The 18,680-nt window shown below is 32.1% G+C and overlaps 1 pseudogene; it reads left to right on the top strand.

The window, feature by feature from the left end:
* The window catches only part of LOC139886014 (G-type lectin S-receptor-like serine/threonine-protein kinase At4g27290), a 31,433-nt pseudogene that overhangs the window by 7,384 nt on the left and 5,369 nt on the right, over positions 1-18,680 (top strand).

Raw genomic sequence — 18,680 nt, forward strand, 5'->3', positions numbered from 1 at the left:
ACACATACCTCCTAAATTCTTCTCATACACTCGAGATCTCATTAAGGACAACCAGATTGAAATGAGATATGTTCAATCCAGCAAAAACTCTGCCGATATTTTCACCAAAGCACCCCCAACTGCTATTTTCAGAACACACGTTCACAATATTGGCATGAGGCATGTTCAAAAGATGTAACAGATCAGTGATGTCTACTTGAGGGGGAGTCAATTCTATGCTGCACACTTTTTCCCTTAGCTAAAGTTTTTTCCCACTGGGTTTTCTTTAGCAAGGTTTTTAACTAGGTAGTACTAGTTGATCTCTAATAAATTACCATCCAAGGGGGAGTGTTATGATGCTAAAAGTTAAAAAAACATGTGGCTGACAATTTAATAATTCATACCCATGCATATGAATAGAACTTTGCATAGTAAAATTTGTAATATAAATATATCACCTGTGTTAGCCTTGTAAGATACACTGATATAGAAAATTTTATTCTTCTCTCTTTTATCTCTGCTCATATATATTTATAAGAAGGCTTGTTGCTAAGATCAGCTATAAAGGTAGTTATAAGCCTACTAAATTATAACAGTTTACTAATTTATTTTCATAGAACATGAAAAATAACAATAGTAACCAATCTACCTATTATAATTAATCAAGTGATTTAAACACAAGGCATATATAAGATTGTGAAATTATTCGAATTAAACTAAAGGGTGGTATTCATCAGGATGTGCTAGAGAATGGGATAGAGATCGCAGTTAAGTGTCTGTGCAGGACTTCCAATCAAGGAGTTGAGGAGTTCAAGAACGAAGCAATTTGCATTTCAAGACTTCAACATCAGAATCTTGTGAAGCTCCTCGGCTGTTGCATAAAAGGAGATGAAAAGTTATTAATCTATGAGTACATGCCCAATAAAAGTTTAGACTCATTCATTTTTGGTAAGAAACATAGTTGGTGAGTCGTGATTCACGAAAACTAAAGATAACTAACCAATCATAGTGGGCAGATGAAAACCAAAGTGTGCTCCTAGACTGGACAAACCGCTTCAACATCATTGATAATTCTAAAAACAAACATATATTTCATAGCATTATCCCTCAAGAAATACAAGCTTTTAGTTGTAATTGTTCTATTTACTAGTGATATTCGTTTAAATATTAAAAGGTGAAGACAAAAGACAGATTCGACGAATTGAAGACGCAAATGACCAAAACGCTAAAAAGTACAAAGTACAATCCAAGAGGTTCAATTTATTGATGAGAAACGTCTCAAAATTACAAGAGTACAAGCCGCAAAACGTAAAGTACAAGATATTAAATAGTACGCAAGGACGTTCGAAAATTCGGAACCGGGACATGAACCAACTATCAACGCGCGACGCAACGGGCCTAAAATTACAAGTCAACGACGCACAAGAATATAATATAATATATATATAATTATATAAAATTATATATATTATGTTATATAATATTTAAATACGAGCAGCCCACGTTTTGGAATCATATGTGACCAGGAAAAGGAGGCCATGCGATCGCATGGCCTGGAGGCTTTAAATCCATGCGATCGCATGGTGCACTGTACATGGCCAAGTCCTATAAATTACAACGTTTGGTCGACGAATTTTTACACCATATATCCATCTACTCTCTATCTCTCAAATATATATTTATATTTATATTCTAATTATAATTTTAATTTAAGTTTAATAATAATAAGGTTATGTTAGCGAATGTTTTAAGTTTGTAAGTCGAAATTATGTTCGTGTAACACTACGCGATTAATACTCATTGTAAGTTATGTTCAACCTTTTTAAATTAATGTCTCGTAGCTAAGTTATTATTATGCTTATTTAAGCTAAAGTAATCGTGATGTTGTGCTAAATATTAAAGACGGGGTTATTGGGCTTTGTACCATAATTGGGGTTTGAACAAAAGATCGACACTTGTGGAAATTAGACTATGAGCTATTAATGGGCTTTATATTAACTAAACGATACCTTGTTAATTTAATATAAAGGTTACAATTTGACGTATCTCTATATAACTACATACGCTTAATCGGGTACGGTGGGTGGGATATTTATAAATACAAATTATTGTTCATTTTACCGGACACGGGAATGGATTAATAGTTAATGGACTCATTAAAACAGGGGTGGATTACATTCTAGGGTAATTGGTGTAATTGTTAACAAAGTAGTAAAACCTTGGATTACACGCAGTCGATAACCTGGTGTATTCATTAAACAAAGTATTAAGACCTTGTTACAGTTCGAATCCCCAATTAGTTGGAATATTTGACTTCGGATATAAGGTTAATTTGACGAAGATCCTCGCACTTTATAATTATGACCGATGGACTATTATGGACAAAACTGTATGGACATATCGAATAATCCAGGACAAAGGACAATTAACCCATGGTAATAAATTAAAATCAACACGTCGAACATCATGATTACGGAAGTTTAAATAAGCATAATTCCTTTATTTTATATCTCATCACACTTTTATTTACTGTTTATTCCTTTATTTTATATCTTATCGCACTTTTAATTATCGTACTTTTTAATTATCGCAATTTTATTTATCGTCATTTTATTTATCGCACTTTTAATTATCGTAATTTTATTATCGTCATTTACTTTACGCTTTAAATTAAGTTATATTTATTTTTAATATTTTACATTAGGTTTTAATTGTGACTAAAATATAAAATCGACAAACCGGTCATTAAACGGTAAAACCCTCTTTTTATAAAAATAATAATATTACTTATATATATATTTTTATACAAATATAGTTTAAAATAAATATAGCGTTAAACTTGGCTAGCTCCCTGCGGAACGAACCGGACTTACTAAAAACTACACTACTGTACGATTAGGTACACTGCCTATAGTGTTGTAGCAAGGTTTAGGTATATCCACTCTATAAATAAATAAATAATTTGTGTAAAATTGTATCGTATTTAATAGTATTTCGCAATAAAAATATAACTATTTCGTATACACCTCGCACAACATCAAGTATTTTTGGCGCCGCTACCGGGGAAGGCCGAAGCGAAACGCTATAAAAAAAATTAGTTTTTAAGATATTTTTTGTAAAAATATAATATTTCTTATTTTGTAAAAAATATTTTGTTAAAAATACAAAAATATAAAAACATAAAAAAGTATATATATATATATATATATATATATATATATATATATATATATATATATATATATATATATATATATATATATATATATAAGTGTGTAAAAATAAAATATATTTTATAAAGTATAAAAGTATTTTTCTTTAGTTTAAAAAAAATTTTATAAATATTATTTATATAAATTTAGTAAAGAAGATAAAGTAAAAAGTAAAAAAGTAAAAAAAAATAAATAAATAAACTGTAAACTGGCCGAGAACTGTAGCAGTCCAAGATCTGAGCTGGATCCAGAAGCCATGCATTCGCATGGCCCAGACACGTAGAACTCATGCGATCGCATGATCCTGTCTGACACGTCTGATACCTCTGCCGACAGGATTAGGGTTACATATTAATTATTATTATTATTATTATTAAACTTAATTAGGGTTTATATTTAATATTAATTAGTTTTAGTTTATTTATTTTTGTATTTTTAAGTTTTATTTAGTTTTATTAATTATAAAAATAATACTTTTATAAAATATAATATAAAAATAATATTTTTATAAAAATTGTATTTTTATAACTTTAAGTTTTATTTTTAACTTTTGTATCTTTTTATTAGTTTAATTTGTAATTTGTATATTTATCGTTCGTACTTGGTTATAAATTTAGTATTTGCCGTAGTTACTTTATTTCTAGATTTTTTAGCTTTGCCGTAAAATCCCTTAAGTGCTTTTTCTTTAAATTAATATTTAGGCGCTTTAGAATTCTACGACGTCGCTTATCGCTTTAGTATTTAATAAATTTTAGTACCTTTTAAGTAATTTCCGTTTTGGATATAGAATTTCTTTTAAGCTTTAATACCTTTAGACGTAAGTTTTAATTCTTAGTTTTTAGGCTTGTAAGTTTCGACGCTTTACTTTCTTATTAATATTTTTCGACCTTTTATTTTTTGACGTTTTACGACGCACTCTTTTTCTTTCTTATTTCTCGACGCTCTAGTTTTTAGGACATAGAATTTTCTTTAAAACTTCGACGAAAAATTATTTTAAGCGGTTAAATTGATAGACATCCAAAATTTTCTGATTTGTAGTAATAGTTGGATTTGTTAGTGGCGAGTTGTGGGCTTCCGATTTAAAGGGTCCTGGCTACCTGTTGCATCTATTGGCTATTTGAAACGTGGGCAAAATCAGAAAAGTCTACTAATTTGATAACTTATATAATTTTTATTTTTATAACTTATAGGATATTCAGTGAATGCACCGAGCAAAACGTTCACTACCTTTTATACGTTCACCACCTGTAACCTGATCAAGACATCTAGCCAATATTGTCGCCATTGATTTTTCTTTAGAATCGTCATCAAGTCGACCAAGTACTCCAATTAAAATTTCCGATAATCCATTTTTTGAACACGACCTCACAATTGAGAACCCGGAGGATATTCAGGGACAATTCAGAGATCCTGAACCACTAATCATTCCTCATGAACCACAAATCACTCAACCAGAAATTGTCGAGGAAGAAACCATTAAGTTAGAATCCTCTAGTGATTCAGATTCAACAATTTCAATCATGGAGAATCTGGAACCTCTAAGTATGGAAGACCGAATGAGGGCTAGACTCACTGGCCAAGGTCATGTCATTACTCAACCAGACATTAATGCACCAGATTATGAAATCAAAGGAGAAATCCTACACATGGTAACAAATCAATGCCAATTTAGTGGTGCGCCGAAGGAAGATCCAAACGAACATCTTCGAACCTTTAATAGGATCTGTACTCTATTCAAAATAAGAGAAGTAGAGGATGAACAGATCTATCTCATGTTATTTCCCTGGACTTTAAAGGGAGATGCCAAGGATTGGTTAGAATCGTTACCTGAAGGGGTGATTGATACATGCGATGTTTTAGTTGAAAAATTTCTTAAACAATTCTTTTCGGCATCTAAAGCTGTGAGACTTCAAGGAGAAATAGTTACGTTCACACAAAAGCCAAATGAAACTCTATATGAGGCATGGACAAGATTTGGAAAGTTGTTAAGAGGATGTTCGCAACATGGTTTAGACACTTATCAAATAGTACAAATATTCTATCAAGGATGCGATATTACTACACGAAAAGACATCGACATAGCAGCTGGTGGTTCCATTATGAAGAAAACCGCAACTGAAGCTTACAAAATTATTGATAACACTACTTCCCACTCACATGAGTAGCACCAAGAAAAAGATATCGTTAGATAATCTAAAGCGGCTAGAGACGATTCTAGCCATGACTTTGATTCCATTTCTGCAAAGATAGATGCTTTCGATAGACGAATGGAAAAGATGACTAAAGATATTCACGCAATACGAATTAGTTGTGAGCACTGTGGAGGACCACATTTGACAAAAGATTGTCTCAGTATTGAACAAACAATGGAATAAAGAGAGAATGTTTCATACATGAACCAAAGGCCTGGAAATAATTATTAGAATAATTATCAACTACCAAGACCAAACTACAATCAAAATATGAATTATAACTGAAATGTTCCATACAGCAACCAACAAGGTCCTAGCAATCAACAAGTATCCAATAATACTTACAACCAGCAAAGACCTATTTTTCCAATTAAACCACCACAAACTGATGATAAAAAGCCAAATTTAGAAGACATGATGTCAAAGCTAGTTGAATCTCAAACGCATTTTTTCACATCTCAGAAACAAATGAATGAACAAAATGTTCAAGCATTTAGAAATCAACAAGCTTCTATTCAAAATCTAGAACAAGAAGTAAGTAACCTAGCAAGGTTGATAGGTGAAAGAAAACCGGGAAGTCTACCTAACAATACAAATGCTAACCCCCGAAATGAAACAGCTAAAGCCATTACCACAAGAAGTGGTATTAAACTTAAACTACCTGAAATACCTGTAATTTCTGATGACTCTATTCCTACTCCACAGGCACCACAGCCTGAGCAAGATAAGGAAACAGAACCGGTAGTTAAGAAGTTTAATGAAGATAACATAGTTAAAGCTAAACCTTATGTTACACCATACTAATCACCGCTTCCTTACCCAAGTAAAATGAGAAAAGAAAGACTTGAAGCTGAGCAATCCAAATTCTTGGATATGTTTAAACAAATAAATGTAAATCTTCCTTTCATTGATGTAATTTCAGGAGTGCCAAGATATGCTAAATTCCTGAAAGATCTAATCACAAATAGAAAGAAAATGGAAGAACTTTCGGCTGTTACTATGAATGCTAATTGTTCTGCAGTGCTGTTAAATAAGATACCAGAAAAATTATCAGATCCAAGAAGTTTCACAATTCCATGTTTTCTGGGTAGTCTTAGTTCAATAGAAGCATTGACAGACTTAGGTGCTAGTATAAATTTAATGCCGTATTCACTATACACTAAACTAGACCTCGGAGAATTGAAACCAACACGAATAACTATACAACTAGCCGATCGATCAGTAAAATATCCTAGAGGGATAATGGAGAACATGCTAGTTAAAGTTGGTACTTTAGTATTTCCAATTGATTTTGTTATTCTGGACATGGAAGAAGATTCTCGAGTTCCTCTCATATTAGGAAGACCATTCTTAAATACGGCTAAAGCAATAATAGACGTGTTCGGTAAGAAACTGACCCTAAGTATAGAGAACGAGAGTGTTACATTTTCTGTTGATAGAGTCATGCAACAACCGCAATCTGCAGATGATACATGTTATTATATTCAAACTATAGATTCACATGCAGAATTGTTAAAAGAATTTTCAGAATTACAAGGAACAGGAGAATGTTCTTTAGGAGAAGGAACTGAACCAATTGTTGAAGCTGAAATGTTAGCCGCACTTATGGCTAATGAATACGAACCAACAACAGAAGAACTTCAAATGCTAAAAGAGGAAGACAGATATCGATACAAATCATCGATAGAAGAACCACCGACATTAGAGTTAAAGCCACTTCCAAACCATTTGGAATATGCTTATTTACATGGTGAATCTGAATTACCTGTAATAATATCGTCTTCTCTTACAGAAAATGAAAAATCTCAACTCATTTCTGTGCTAAAAGCTCATAAACTAGCTATTGCATGGAAGATTCATGATATTAAAGGCATAAGTCCTTCGTATTGCACACATAAAATCCTTATGGAAGAAGGTCATAAAACATATGTGCAACGCCAACGAAGACTAAATCCCAATATGCAAGATGTTGTTAAGAAAGAAATTTTTAAACTGCTAGATGCAGGTTTAATTTATCCAATCTCTGATAGTCCATGGGTAAGCCCAGTTCAATGTGTACCTAAGAAGGGTGGCATGACTGTCATCAAAAATGAAAAAGATGAGCTTATTCCTACTAGGACTGTAACAGGATGGCGTGTTTGTATTGATTATAGAAAATTAAATGTCGCCACCAGAAAAGATCACTTTCCCTTACTTTTCATTGATCAAATGTTGGAAAGATTAGCCGGGAATAGTTACTATTGTTTTTTTGACGGTTTTTCCAGATATTTTCAAATTCCAATAGCACCCGAGGACCAAGAGAAAACCACGTTCACGTGCCCTTATGGTACTTTTGCTTACAAACGCATGCCATTTGGACTTTGCAACGCCCCTGCAACCTTTCAAAGGTGCATGATGGCGATTCTTCACGACATGATAGAAGAATGCATGGAAGTTTTCATGGATGACTTTTCAGTCTTCGGTGATACTTTGGAAACATGTATAGTTAATCTTGAACGAATGCTTATTAGATGCGAGTAATCAAATCTAGTTCTTAATTGGGAGAAATGCCATTTCATGGTTAGAGAAGGCATCGTTCTTGGTCACAAAATTTCAAAGGAAGGAATTGAAGTGGATTGAGCTCAAGTAGATGTAATTGCTAAACTTCCACATCCCACCAATGTTAGAGGAGTTAGGAGTTTTCTAGGGCATGCCGGTTTTTACCGACGTTTCATAAAAGATTTTTCTAAAATTGTCACTCCTATGAATAAACTCCTAGAAAAGGATGCTCCATTCATCTTTTCAGATGAATGCATCAAATCTTTTAATATTCTTAAAGAAAAACTCACTAATGCACCGATCATGATAACTTCAAATTGGAATCTACCATTTGAACTCATGTGCGATGCAAGTGATTTTGCAATGGGAGCCGTTTTAGGACAAAGGATTGAAAAACAATTTCAACCTATTTATTACGCTAGTAACACGTTACAAGGAGCACAAACGAATTACACAACTACTGAAAAAGAACTCTTTGCTATTTTCTTTGCTTTTGGCAAATTTCGTTCATATCTCGTTCTAGCAAAAACGGTGGTCTATACTGACCATTCTGCTCTTAGATACCTATTTTCGAAACAAGATGCCAAACCACGATTAATCCGTTGGATCTTACTCTTACAAGAATTCGATATTGAAATTCGAGACAAAAAGGGAGCAGAAAATCTCGCCGCTGATCATCTTTCTCGTCTTGAAAATCCTGAATTAGAAGTTCTAAATGAATCGACTATACAAGATAACTTTCCTGATGAATATCTTTTAAAGATCGATTATAATGAAATTCCATGGTTCGCAGACTATGCAAACTACTTAGTATGTGGATTCCTTGAAAAAGGGTTGTCGTACCAAAAACGAAAGAAATTCTTTAGTAATATAAAACACTATTTCTGGGAAGATCCGCATTTGTTTAAAAGTTGTCCCGATGGAATAATCCGCCGATGTGTATTCGGGGATGAAGCTAGTCAAATCTTAAACCATTGTCACACAGGACCAACAGGAGGGCATTATGGGCCTCAACTTACAGCAAGAAAAGTTTACGACGCTGGATTCTATTGGCCTACAATTTTCAAAGTCGCACACCTTCTTTGTAAATCCTGTGATGCTGGTCAAAGGGCCGGAAAAATAAGTCAACGTGATGAAATGCCACAAAATATCATTCAAGTATGTGAAGTATTTGACGTTTGGGGTATTGAATTTATGGGTCCATTTCCAAAATCTCATAATAATCTCTACATTCTCGTTGCCATTGATTATGTATCTAAATGGGCGGAAGCATAAGCTCTCCTAACTAACGATGCACGAGTTGTAGTCAACTTCTTAAAACGTCTTTTTGCTAGGTTCGGAACACCGAAAGCTTTAATAAGTGATCGGGGTACTCATTTTTGTAATAATCAACTTGAGAAAGTTCTCAAAAGATATGGAGTAACTCATAAAATCTCAACTGCTTATCATCCACAAATAAGTGGACAAGTTGAAAATACCAACCGAGCATTAAAACGTATTCTAGAGAAAACCGTAGGATCAAATCCAAAGGAATGGTCCATGAAATTGGAGGATGCACTTTGGGCTTTTAGAACACCCTACAAAACTCCAATTGGAACCATACCTTTTAAACTCGTTTACGGAAAAGCATGTCATCTTCCAGTAGAAATTGAGCACAAAGCATTTTGGGCTTTGAAGACATGTAATCTTGATTTGCATGAAGCTGGGCGACTACGGTTAAGTCAACTAAACGAATTAGAAGAATTAAGACATGATGCATATGAAAATTCCCTAATCTATAAGGAAAGAACAAAGAGATGGCATGATAAAAGAATCAGAAGTTCAAAAGAATTTAAGGAAGGAGACAGAGTTCTTCTTTTCAATTCACGATTCAAGCTATTTCCTGAAAAATTGAAATCAAGATGGTCTGGACCATTCATAGTCAAAAGAGTTTTCCCGTACGGAACAGTAGAATTAATAAATTCAAATGGGATTGAATTTAAAGTTAATGGTCACAGAGTTAAACATTACATAGATAATCCAATGGAAGTTGAAGATGAAGTTAATCACAATTTCGACACCACAGCTAACTAAGTGTGGGAAGATTCGAATCTTTTTAGGGTAATATGTATTTCTGTTAGAGTTAGATATTCTGTTTTCGTGTAGTTTCCAAGAATAGAATCCGAATGGTCTTTCCCTAGCAGACCCTAAAGAACTAGTCTTCTCCCTCCATTCTGAATTTTTATTTTTGTTAGGTTTTACGAGATGAAGAATTCCTTTGATCTGAACCATGGTCTACTACTACACGCTTTGATTACTAAACGTAATAATAACACTTTCTCGAGTGAACTGGTATCCTTCATAAGAGGCAAAATGGACGAAGTAAGGAGAGAACTCAGAAACAATCATCATAAGACACATTTTGGTAAAGGAAAATCAAAATCCGCAACAAAAAGAAGAGCATGACACCTTGAAAGATGTCATAAATGCGGAAAATGGTCACACGAAGGTAAATGTTCGAACAATCAAACATATTCAAATACCGAATTTGTTACTCTATGCAGAGAAGGACCGTTCATATGTTTAGAAGAAAAGTTATTGAAGAATCGAGGTTACGCTTATGTAGCTATGGAAAACCAAATCACACGACTCTCCTATGAGTCGGCTAAAGCAGGTCTCTGAGAATTCTATCTCAAATATAGGTATGTACAATTTTTATTTTATTTTTATTGCTTTTAACCTTTTGATAATAAACGCTGAATCGTTCGCTATAAAGTATTAAATTGATATTCAATAAAATTAGGTATGTGAAATCGAAATTATTGATATCATACATAAATTTATTACATCACTGCGAAATTTACCATTTATTCTTAAGGTATAAATATCTTTAATCAATCAATCCAAAATATTTCAAAAATTCGTCAGGAGTAAAACTAAGTAAAATAGCCGAAATTACTTTACCCAAAAGAGGGGCGTATATTTTTGATAATATTTGATTGATTAAAGTGGGATAAAAGATCAAAAAGATTTTTAATTTTAATTTTTACCTTGTTTTTAAATTAATATTAAATTATTATTGTAAATTTTTTAAAAACCAATATATTTAAGTTTTTAAATATTTTAACAATTAATATTTTCAATATAAGTTTGTAAAATTAATGTATAAAAATATTAATGATATGAATCTTTAATTTTATTTATTTTAAATTTAAGTTTGGTGTGAATTTAAAAACAAAAATGTACTTTATTTCATTAAGTTAAAAATGTGATTTCTAAAGATTCGTCGTGAGTTGAAGACTAGGTCGTTGAACCGAAATTTCTTTACCCGAGGGCGGGACGAGAAATTTTATTATCATTATTTTTAATCTTATTGAATTAAAGTATGCCAAAAACATTTAAAAAACCCAAAAAAAATCTTTGCTTTTAAAACAATCGCTTTAAAATGACAAATTTTAAATTTTGTCGAGGGACGGACTAGGTAAACGTACCGAAACGACCTCTTCCTAAATAAAAAGGAAAACAAAATTTTAAATAAATCACTTATTTGTTTTAAGAAATTAAAGTTAAAAAAAGGGATCAGACCCCATGCGATCGCATGGGGTTTCTTCTTCAAAGTCATCCGATCTCATGACCCTATAAAACTGGACAGATAACAAACCCCACGAGCTGCTCTCTGTCTTCACAAAAACACACACACAAACATACGCAAATACTCCCAAACACCCTCAAATTTCACCAATTTTTCACCAAAATCAACGAAATTCGTCACAATAATCCGCTATAATCATGTCTTTTCTCAGATGGGGAAGCAGAAAGGTAAAAATTTCACCCCTAAACCCATAAATTTCCTACTTTTTGTCATAATTTTAATTAATTGTAATAATTTGATTTTGTTAATTTCTAGTGTAATTAAAGTTAAATTGTTAGTATATTATGTATGTATAACCAAGATTGATGCTATTTAACATGATTTGAAGCCAAAAACTTCAAAATTTTTAGAAATATAGGGTTTGTGTTCTTGAGCAATTTGGGGCTTTTTGATATAAACAGGTTATGGCCGATTTTTGTCATGAATTATTGCTAAATTAAGTAGTGTAACATGTTTAGGTTGCTAAATGATCCAAACATTGATCCTAAACATGATTTTTGAGAATTAAAGTAGACTTTTTAAGTCTAAAATTCATGAACTTGATTAATTTGATATAAATGCCATTTAAAACTTGTTTAATTGCTAGTAATGATTATTTTGACATGTTATTTGAGTTGAATGCTTATGAACTTTGTAAACATTTTCATATATGCTTATTTGAAAAAGTGTAGAATTGATAAAAATATGAAAATGAGTATAAGTTTAATATGGATTTTAGACTTAAAAAGTCTACTTTAATTCTCAAAAATCATGTTTGAAGCCCCAAATTGTTAGTATATTATGTATGTATAACCTAGATTGATGCTATTTAACATGATTTGAAGCCAAAAACTTCAAAATTTTTAGAAATATAGGGTTTGTGTTCTTGAGCAATTTGGGGCTTTTTGATATAAACAGGTTATGGCCGATTTTTGTCATGAATTATTGCTAAATTAAGTAGTGTAACATGTTTAGGTTGCTAAATGATCCAAACATTGATCCTAAACATGATTTTTGAGAATTAAAGTAGACTTTTTAAGTCTAAAATTCATGAACTTGATTAATTTGATATAAATGCCATTTAAAACTTGTTTAATTGCTAGTAATGATTATTTTGACATGTTATTTGAGTTGAATGCTTATGAACTTTGTAAACATTTTCATATATGCTTATTTGAAAAAGTGTAGAATTGATAAAAATATGAAAATGAGTATAAGTTTAATATGGATTTTAGACTTAAAAAGTCTACTTTAATTCTCAAAAATCATGTTTGAAGCCCCAAATTGTTAGTATATTATGTATGTATAACCTAGATTGATGCTATTTAACATGATTTGAAGCCAAAAACTTCAAAATTTTTAGAAATATAGGGTTTGTGTTCTTGAGCAATTTGGGGCTTTTTGATATAAACAGGTTATGGCCGATTTTTGTCATGAATTATTGCTAAATTAAGTAGTGTAACATGTTTAGGTTGCTAAATGATCCAAACATTGATCCTAAACATGATTTTTGAGAATTAAAGTAGACTTTTTAAGTCTAAAATTCATGAACTTGATTAATTTGATATAAATGCCATTTAAAACTTGTTTAATTGCTAGTAATGATTATTTTGACATGTTATTTGAGTTGAATGCTTATGAACTTTGTAAACATTTTCATATATGCTTATTTGAAAAAGTGTAGAATTGATAAAAATATGAAAATGAGTATAAGTTTAATATGGATTTTAGACTTAAAAAGTCTACTTTAATTCTCAAAAATCATGTTTGAAGCCCCAAATTGTTAGTATATTATGTATGTATAACCTAGATTGATGCTATTTAACATGATTTGAAGCCAAAAACTTCAAAATTTTTAGAAATATAGGGTTTGTGTTCTTGAGCAATTTGGGGCTTTTTGATATAAACAGGTTATGGCCGATTTTTGTCATGAATTATTGCTAAATTAAGTAGTGTAACATGTTTAGGTTGCTAAATGATCCAAACATTGATCCTAAACATGATTTTTGAGAATTAAAGTAGACTTTTTAAGTCTAAAATTCATGAACTTGATTAATTTGATATAAATGCCATTTAAAACTTGTTTAATTGCTAGTAATGATTATTTTGACATGTTATTTGAGTTGAATGCTTATGAACTTTGTAAACATTTTCATATATGCTTATTTGAAAAAGTGTAGAATTGATAAAAATATGAAAATGAGTATAAGTTTAATATGGATTAAACATGTTATTGTAATTGTTTTAATTTGTTATTTTGCTAACACTAATGCATATTTGAATGCACAAATTTTGTGTTTAATGTGTTTTACAGAGAAATACAGATACGGACGGTGCATCATCGTCTAGCCAACCTGATCCGGAACCACAGCCAGAGATGCAATATCACGAACCGGAACAACAACCAGAACAACAACCTGAACAACAACAACAACATTATGATCAACATGTGCCATACTATGAGCCGGAGCCACAATTTTTTTATTGCCTACGTAGTATTTCCCATTCACCATATAATAGAACACCCAACAATTCATGAAGAACAGTTGCATCCCAATTTAAGGATTGATAGAAGTTGGAGAGATTACCCGACGTACCAAAGTAACAAATTTAAGCTTTGGACTAAAAATGTAGAAGTTCCAAGGGTAATAGATTGGGAGCCTTTGGAAAGGGTCCACCTAGCTAACCCAGTTAGGCAGCATCTAATCCAAAGGTATGACAGCTCTTTTTTTTTCGATTGAGAACGTTTATTTACCACTCGTAGGCCTGTATATAAAGAGTGGTGTGTTGAGCTAATGAGTACTATAGCTTTTAATAAAGATGTAGATAGGTTAGATGATAAGAGTTTTCTTAGATTTTTACTTGGCCGTAGGATGTACAGGATGTCCATGCTGGACATGGCCAGGGCTTTACAGATTTACACTCCCGCTGAATTACTATCACCTGATTGTACAAATTTGATTTATCATGGTGAGCGGGTAGATAGAAATTTTGACGCTAACGCCATCTGGAGGCGTATGTCAAATTTTAATGTGTTTACGCGGGGAGGAAGACACTCCTATTTAGATATTAATAAAGCCGAGCTTCGTATAATACATAGATTCTTAGCAAACTCGATTACACAAAGAGGTAACAACAAGGAGAAAATGACCTTACACGATTTATTTTACCTTAAGTGCATTCAAAATACTAGAAGCTTTGTTAATATCCCCTACTGTGTTGGTTTTTATCTGTCCAAAATGGTGGAAGGAATACAGGAAGGGAGAATAATAGGAGGAGGTATTTTTGTTACTCTAATTGGAGAGTATTTAGGTGTAGATAGGGATCAAGGGGGTCCGATGATGGTATGTAGGGAATAGGACGAGACTTTAGGTGTGCAAGTCTATCAAGGTGCAAAGGTATTGACTAGGAGACGCAATCAGGCAATACCATATCAGGGCTGCCATCCACAGGTAGAGAGGGGTTCGGATGAGGAGATGGAGGAAGCGGATGACATTAGGGATGTCATTAGGGATAGTGCTACTGACGTTTTCTAGCATATAGATGAGGTAGAAATGACTAATGAGGATAGGCATCGTCGATATGAGCAGTGGCAAGCCGCGAATGAGTATGCGACTTCCAGGTGACGCCAACACGATAGCTGGCAAGTTTATCAGCACCAAATCATGAGCCAACTATCATATCATGTACCAAATAACTACATCCCAACTCGACCTACTTACTATCCACCACATCAACCCAATATGCGACCACCCTATGACCTGTACGACCCCAATCAAGCCTACCAGAGCACCTATCACCAACCATGGAACCCGAACGATGATATGAATTGGAATCCCTATCCAAATCAATAGTGTTCCATTGGTGATGTCTTCTCTTTTATTATTTTATCTATTTATGTTAAACATTTAACATTTTGATACTTTAATGTAATGTTTAATATTTTTATTATTTTGTACTAATATTTCATTTTTGTAATTTGAAAGTGGGATATTAAGTCCCATTTCAAATTACCATGCATGTTTATATTTGTATTGTATGTATTTTATCTCATGTACACAACAGGGTAAAACAGCGCATTTTCAAAGACTGACATTAAGTTCAGCAAAAGTGTGATGACCCGGAAATTTCTGACCAAATTTAAACTTAATCTTTAACGTTTTTGACACGATAAGCAAAGTCTATGAAGTTGAATCCTAAAATTCTTGAACTATTCAAATACCCTTCGATTGTTCTCAACGATTCGCTAACAAATATATGTAAATAGATACATATATATACTATAACTTGAAAACGTAACAAAGTGTTATGAAAACGATACTGTGCATTAACCTTATTGGTTTGATTATCTGATTGATATATTTAACTACGGAGTTAAAAGATTATGCCAAACGATTGAATTAAAAGATATTTATTGAGTCCCTTAAAGATTATGATATTATTACGAGTCTCTGTTGTGAGGTTCACGTTGATTTGGGAAATCGTTCATTTTTAACGATATTCGAAATAAATGGTAAAGTGTTAGTTTAAATAACGTAATTTGGATACATGCAATAATAAGGAATATTAACTGTTGGAATTAGATATATGAATAACTTGCGACGTATATTTAAAACGTGTTTTTAAATATTAACTTGGTTACAAAACGTTTTGATTTAAAACAATATTATTAAATATAATTTGTTAGATAACGAGCCATTGATTTATAGAAGTAAATGAACAAAACACTCAATTGTATAAGTTATATCTCAAGCGGTATACTTTTTGAATAATTTAAATCTATATTTTGACAAAGGTACGAGTCACGAAAGGTAAAGTGCCAGTTTTCTTAGTGTACGAAAGGACGTTCGAAAAACGGGAACCGGGACATAAGTCGAGTGACAACGTACGACTTATCGGAACAAAAATTACAAGTCAACTATGCACGTGAATTTAATATAATATATAATTAATTATTTAAATTAAATATATTATATATATTATATAAAAATATGTCGACAAGCTAAAAGTTAAACAAATGTGAGCTGAATCAGAGGGCCATGCGATCGCATGGCCTTGTTGCCCAAAAACCATGCGATCGCATGGTGGGCTGGGACAAGTCAGGTACTATAAAATGCGAAGCCTGATGATCGAATTCAATATATATTTCATCAATCTATCTCTTGCTCCGTATTATATTTTTATATATTATTATTATTATTATTATTATTATTATTATTATTATTATTATTATTATTATTATTATTATTATTATTATTATTATTTTTATTAATCTTATTATTATTATTATTATTATTATTATTATTAGTATTATTTTTAGTAATATTATTACATAAAATATTACGACGAGGTTATGAGCGTGTCACTTTCAAAATGGGTTTTCAAGCGGGATAGAGCTAAGGAAATTATGGGTTATTACTAAGGAGGTTATGGGTATTGTTCGAGGGTTTTGCTCGTGAGTCAAACTAGTGTTTATCATCTCCGTTGCGTCTACGTACTTTCCTGCAATATTGAATCACAATATTGATACGTGAGCATTCATATCTTATCTTTTATATATTAATTATGTATCCATGTCTAGTGCTCGAGTATATATATTTATGCATGCTTGTATGCTAAATTTTTCGCTAAACAGTTTATGATGAATCATGAATTAAATACATATTTTACTGATAAAAGGTATATGATATGCATATTTTTGGAAAGCTGGCGAAAAATCAATAACTTTTCATTTAGATATCGAATAGTTTCGATGACCGGATTAAAAGATATGATCAACTGAATTATGATTGACGTTAATTGAAATTGCTTTTGAATCTGCAATTAAGATTTAAACAACTTGTTTACGAGATTGATAAAATGGATTTTTTAAATATTACCAGCCGAGTAAATGAATTCTTATATAAAGCACGTCTAGTTTTGTTAAACTATTATCAAAATTGACTTTTTGAAACGACTTTGGATAACTTTTGTATGTCGATCTCGAGCATTAGGATTGTGATACACTATGACCTGACCTAGCATGACAGACATTTATTGACCAACATATGTTCTCTAGGTTGAGATCTACGGTTATTTGATATTCCGAGTTTCGGTCACATTTCGGTGAACGACTTTATATGCTGCTAAGGTGAGTTTCATTGATCCCTTTTTAATTACTTTTGCAATATATTTTTGGGCTGAGAATACATGCACTTTATTTTAAACGCAATGGATACAAGTACATACTAAATTCTACACCGAGTTTGAACCGAAAATTCCTTAGCTTTGGTAACTAGTAACTGCCAGTTATAAGAACTGGTGGGCGCGAGTAGTAGTATATGGATCCATAGGGCTTGACATCCCCGTCTGTTCCAGGTATATAAACCCTAGCCTGACCTATAAAACAGACGTATGCTATTTGAGTGTATTGTACATGTTGGTTGCATGTTAAACACAGGGGTACTTATTATAGAGACGTTAAAGCTTAGTTACCAGGGTGCTCAATCTTATAGAATATTTTGATAAACGTTTCTGGATGAAACAACTGAAATCTTGTGGTCCACCTTTATATACAGATTATACGAAACAATAAAAACTATGAACTCACCAACCTTTGTGTTGACACTTGTTAGCATGTTTATTCTCAGGTTTCCTAGAAGTCTTTCGACGTTTGCTTATATGTTAGACAAGCTATGTGCATGGAGTAATACATGACATACTTTTCAAGGAAACGTTGCATTCACCAAATCATCACCATGTATCTTATTTTGACTGCATTGTCAACGGAAGTACTATTATAAACTATTATATTACGGTGATTGTCTAAATGTAGAAATCATCAGATGTCGAAAACCTTTGATTTAAATATTCATTTATGGTAAGCCTTTTCAAAAGAATGCAATGTTTACAAAACGTATCATATAGAGGTCAAATACCTCGCAATGAAATCGATGAATGACGTGTTCGTCCATATGGATTTGGAGCGACCGTCACAAAAAGCTATTAATTTTGACGACAAAACGAAAAACAAGTGTGATGTAACAACAGACGGAATGAACAAATGATGTGCACCATTTATCATTCAACACAAACAACAATATGTTTGGAAACTTTGGTAAAATTTAATCATTTTTCTACGCTAATCACCTTCAATAATTTAAATTGTTA

Source organism: Rutidosis leptorrhynchoides, chromosome 1 (assembly GCF_046630445.1).
Source record: "Rutidosis leptorrhynchoides isolate AG116_Rl617_1_P2 chromosome 1, CSIRO_AGI_Rlap_v1, whole genome shotgun sequence".
Lineage (NCBI taxonomy): Eukaryota > Viridiplantae > Streptophyta > Magnoliopsida > Asterales > Asteraceae > Rutidosis > Rutidosis leptorrhynchoides.